Raw genomic sequence first — 6000 nt, 5'->3', positions numbered from 1 at the left:
CCTGCTCACAGGCTCCAGAGACTCACTGGCCTGCCCCTCACTGGCACCACTGACGTCAGACCGGACTGCCATTTCCAATGCATTTGAATACTTTGTCAGGTATTTAATTAATTTAGCAGGGTGGAGGCCTACTATATGACAGTATGTCCTTTACATTAATTTTGCTACAGTGGCCCGCACATCTGGAAAATTCACAGCCTTCACAGCCAGAAAAATCTAAATGTAACGGTAATTCATCATCTAGCTGCATTGCTCAGCACGATCCTATGTAGATAACACAGTAACAAATGCAAATACAGCAAGATTGTTCATATTTCATAATACAACTATCCAAATAAGATGATGATGATCCTGGGGAATGGGCCCAGCCAGGACTGAACCTCAGTGTCAGAGCCAGCCCTCACATTTACGAAAGAATGGTGAGAGGAAAAGGACAAGTACTGCAAAGAAAATGCTGCGAGTAATTGAGGTCTGCTCTGGTCATCCAAGTCTAGGCGGCTGTTTACTGTATAGAGCAGGGGTGCCCAACCTTTTTTGACCCAAGATCTACTTTTCAAGTAGCCAGCCTCCCGAGATCTACCAGTCCAGTTTCAACATCGCAAACGCACACACATCGTTTCCAGCCTGCAGTAACTAACCTCACAACACTTTCTCGTTGTCCCACAACCACTTGACATTAGGGCTGTGAATCTTCACTGGCCTCACGATTCGATTATGATTCAGAGGGCTACGATTCGATTCGATTACGATTATCGATGCATCTCGATGCATCTTAAATCGATGCATCACTTTTTTTCCCCAATACATGATTTCTTTTTTCTCACTTTCTTTTTTCTCACTGTGTGGCTACTTTTAAAATAAAAGTGCATTTGGAATTGCATTGTATTATGATCCATAATTAAAATAAACAACTGCATGTACTTCCATTATATTTTATTTTATTATTATTATTATTATTATTTTTAATAATCGATTTTTGACACCCTTCGCGATCGACCTTGGGTCAGTCAACCAGTAGACCGTCACCGCGATCGACTGGTTGGGCACCCCTGGTATAGAGGTTCAGTGGCTGGTATAGCTACTTCAAGATGATATGGGAAGTCAGGCCTTGTTATCGCAAGAACTGTTATCGTGTGTGTGTCTGTGTGTGTGTCTCCTGCTAGCATGTAGCCACCTGGTACTAATGAATGTGTCACTGTCAATAACGATGATGACTGTAACGAGCTGCTGAAAGGTTTGGAACACTGTCAACAGTGGAGAGCTGCAGTCTCTGTGCTTACTGTAGTGACTCCAGCAAGTGAAGGTGAAAGGCAAACAGATTAGTTGTGCTATTAAAGGTCAAGCAGTTGCAAATGTTGAAGGTCTGCATGGACTTGATGAACTTCAAGTTCAAATTGGTTGTCTCGTAAAAGGAGACATTCTTGTGCCACTTCCCTCTGTTATGGCTGAAAGAGAGTTGTCTGACGTGTCAGTCAGAGAGCTCAGGTCAGACAGTTCCTTCAAGATAGTCAAAGCTTGTGGAGGTATGAAGAGTTCTCTGACTAGTTTTCCTTGATATTTCCACCACTCCTAGCTCAACCGTATAGAGCTCAACAGTCACATGACGTGACATATCTTGCCCCAGGAGGTGAGTTTCCCATTCATTTTCTCCATAGACATCAAAAACCCATATACTGTATAACGAGTTTTAAGGCTGGAGCCAAACCACCCCGTGACCTACTGGATCAGGAGTGACCATAAAACATTTCACTTGAACAAAAACCAAAAAAATAAATACACGAAAAAAAGAAAAACAATGTTCTTTTTTATTTTTGCTCCAACTGAAATGTGTTATGGTCACTCACGATTCAGTATGTCACAGGTTGGCTTGGTTCCAGTCTTAAAACTCGTTATATAAGGATTTTTAAAAATGTCTATGGAGAAAATGAATGGGAAACTCACTTCCGGGGCAAAATATGTCACGTGACTGTTCAGCTCTATAGGAAGAGTTCTCTGACTAGTAGGGCTGCACGATTTATCGTATTTTCATCGTCATCGCGATATGAAAATGCGCGATGAACACATCGCAAAAGTCACGTGTTATCGCAAAAAAAAAAAAAGCTTCAAGAGTGCATTTTTGTTCGTATGACCCTCAACACAGGCTTTGAGAATCCCGTGCCACTTACTGATACATATGCTTAAATTAACACACTCGTATTGCAAAATGAATTTAGGCCCTCACTGTAATACTTCAGAAGTTGAATTTGAAGTTCAGCATTAATACATTTGTAATTTTTTGTCTTAGATTTACCTTTGTGTGTTATTGCAATATAAAAGTACATAATTGAGATTCGATTCTAGATTCTGGAATCGAGAATCGTTGGAATCGAGAATCGATTCTGGAATCGGATCGTGACCCCAGGAATCGGAATCGGATCGGATCGTGGCTTAGCTGGATCGGGGCACCCCTACCCATTAATATTTTTGTTTATAGCATTTTATTTATTTATCGCAGGTCATATCGTCATCGCAATATTGAACAGTGTTATCGCACATCGCAGCTTTTCCTCATATCGTGCAGCCCTACTGACTAGCCTTCTTTAACTTTCCACCACTCCCAGTCTCCAGCTCAACCGTATAGGAAGAGTTTTGTGCTGTGAGCTCAGACCAACCCTATTGTCTTCCCAGTCTCCTAACCCTACTATTAGAGCTGTCGTCCCAGCCGGTGATGGCTTGGTTGGGAAAGAGGCCAAGCCAGTTTGGACACATTCTCTACAGCCTGTCTGCATTGCCTCATGTGTTCTAAAGTCATGTTCAGAGATGCTAAAGTGATCCCATAGGTTTAAAACCCGTTCTGCGGTCTGTGTCGACCGGGCCTAGACTCTGACAGGGCTTAGCCTGTTTGGCAGGCTGGGCTTATCATGGGTGCCTTGGAAGCGAGGAGCTCAGTCAGTTGTGCCTCTAGATTTTGCTGAAAAGTTTCAAAAGTCAATATCAAACAAAACTACTGAGTTTAGAGAACTCACCCACTACAATGTACTTGTTTTGCTAATGCAATGAACACATTTATATTACATTTTGGATTTTCTGGGGGAAGGGGCGACACCCAGCACTGGTCTACTCTACACCCACTGGTCTACCTGGTTTTCCTAGTTTACCACGTGAATAATTTGTCCAACTCAACGTCATTTCAATAGCCTGCCTGTGTGTTGCGCTCATGCTATACATAGTAAGCTAAGCTCACCATGTTTCAGAGTGGGACACAGTTGGCAGCCAGGCTAATGCGTGTCATCCGATTGTCCATAGCTGGCTGTGGCAGAGAGAACAATGTGTCAGTATCCCGAGGAAGCTCTGTCTAGCCCTCTCTCTGGGTCTGTCAGTGCCTGGAGCTGCTCTCTAGTATCAGTCCAGGCTTGAGAAAGATCTGTCTAGCCCTCTCTGGGTCTGTCAGTGGAGCTGTTGTCTAGTATCAGTCCAGGGCCTGATGAAGCTCTGTCTAGCCCTCTCTGGGTCTGTCAGTGGAGCTGTTGTCTAGTATCAGTCCAGGGCCTGATGAAGATCTGTCTAGCCCTCTCTGGGTCTGTCAGTGGAGCTGTTGTCTAGTATCAGTCCAGGGCCTGATGAAGATCTGTCTAGCCCTCTCTGGGTCTGTCAGTGGAGCTGTTGTCTAGTATCAGTCCAGGGCTGAGGAAGCTCTGTCTAGCCCTCTCTGGGTCTGTCAGTGGAGCTGCTCTCTAGTATCAGTCCAGGCCTGAGGAAGCTCTGTCTAGCCCTCTCTGGGTCTGTCAGTGGAGCTGTTGTCTAGTATCAGTCCAGGCCTGAGGAAGCTCTGTCTAGCCCTCTCTGGGTCTGTCAGTGGAGCTGTTGTCTAGTATCAGTCCAGGGCCTGATGAAGCTCTGTCTAGCCCTCTCTGGGTCTGTCAGTGGAGCTGTTGTCTAGTATCAGTCCAGGGCAGCTGAGATCATCTCCGCTGATGATCAGACACCAGACACTGTGGCTGTCACTACCAGTACCACAAGCTGATAACCCCACAGGCAGAGCGTGAGCTTACGTGTGTGTATACAGTGTAGGGCTGGGTATCGTTCAAAAAATATCTATACGAGTATCGGTACCTTGACTTTGATACCCCTTCCTGAACAATACTTTTTTTGATACTTTACTCTCTCTAATAACAAAGATCTAATTTCAGTTGTAAAAAATTAGTCCAAACTTCTCAATTTCAACATTAAATATTTATTTAGAACGTTATTTATTTTACACACACCACACAAAATAAACCCATCCCACCTCCCTCCCTCTCCCTCTCCCTCTCCCTCTCCCTCTCCCTCTCCCTCTCCCTCTCCCTCTCCCTCTCCCTCTCCCTCTCCCTCTCCCTCTCCCCTCCCAAACCCATTCCTCCAACCTCCAACCTGTCACAGTCGGTCACCACCAGGCAGGTATTAATAGATTTGGAAACCAATAGGATATTGATGGGTTTCTGCTGTGGCACTGACTGTGCTGTCTGTCTTGCCCCGCCCATGTGCTGTCAGTCATGTTTTCACTCCATGAGGAATACCATTTATGATTTTGTTTTTCACTGCGTGAGAAAATGGAATTGTGGTGGCGTGTTCTGCGTTGAGAGTTGGTAGTCCTGGTCGGGATCAGACTTGTAGTGTTGCCAGTCTCCCGGCCAAGACACGTCACAAATTGATGTGGTCTAGTCTGACATGGTGACATTGTGAAGGACAAAAACTATTGTGTAGTCTGATCCTCCTGGCATTAGAGAACCTCACATGGTCTTTAAAGGCCTCAGTCGATGGCCAGTGGCCTTCAAGTTCGGCAGGGAACAAGCGAGTGGGGTGGGTGAAGGAGACAAGCCGGGTTATGATGTCCCAGAGGGGTGAGAGAGTGGAAGGCTGAGGAGGGTGAGGCATAGGACACCGTTGTAGTGGGCTACCAGGCGCCCCCGTGGTGTCGGGGGGGATCTGAGGCCGTATGGTTTTGCCAATGTGTTGGACAGGACTGGTGCACTCACTGTCTTGATGTTCCTGGAGGTGATGGTACGGTGTGTGCGCTGCTTGGGGAGGGAGATAGGCACAGTGAAGAGGATAGCATACCAAGGTGATGATCAGATAGAGCTAGGTCGAGGGCGGCACTGCAGGTGGGAGGGAGCTGAGAAGACCCAGCCAGCAGCACACTCTGATGAGGGGACATTTGAATACTGGGAGCTGTTTAACCAGGATGTCAGCTTGACGCCACGACCCGAGGAACAGGGTTTCTGCATCACCTGACACGACCCGAGGAACGGGGTTTCTGCATCACCTGACCCGACCCGAGGAACAGGGTTTCTGCATCACCTGACACGACCCGAGGAACAGGGTTTGTGCATCACCTGACATGACCCGAGGAACAGGGTTTCTGCATCACCTGACACCACCCGAGGAACAGGGTTTCTGCATCACCTGACATGACCCGAGGAACAGGGTTTCTGCATCACCTGACACCACCCGAGGAACAGGGTTTCTGCATCACCTGACACGACCCGAGGAACAGGGTTTGTGCATCACCTGACATGACCCGAGGAACAGGGTTTCTGCATCACCTGACACGACCCGAGGAACAGGGTTTGTGCATCACCTGCGGGTGTGGCTTCACTGGCTTGGTTTAGTGACAGAAGGTCCTGCTGGTGTTGCCATGTCTCAGTTAGGCAAATGAGGTCCATTTTATTGTCAGTGATGATGTCATGGATGAGTAATGCTTTGTTATTTAGGGAGCGAGTATTCACCTTATTCTTTGCCCATACAAGGATGCTTCTGCATGACGTCATTTCGTAATCGTCTTTCCGGTTTTAAACACAGAAGTAGAGTACGCCTACCGCAGTCATTTAGACTTGCCAAAAAGCTGTTTTCAAGCTAAAAAACCCCAAACTGTTTTAAAGTTTTAATATTTGTCGGGTGAGAACGTAACATACTGTATATGTGACCAGTTTATCAGAAAAACGCCTATTGGAAATCTTTAACGAGCAGCGAGGACCGGGAGCG

Source organism: Poromitra crassiceps (assembly GCF_964638095.1).
Source record: "Poromitra crassiceps genome assembly, chromosome: 11".
Classification (NCBI taxonomy): domain Eukaryota; kingdom Metazoa; phylum Chordata; class Actinopteri; order Beryciformes; family Melamphaidae; genus Poromitra; species Poromitra crassiceps.
Note: the sequence above shows the minus strand (reverse complement) of the source record.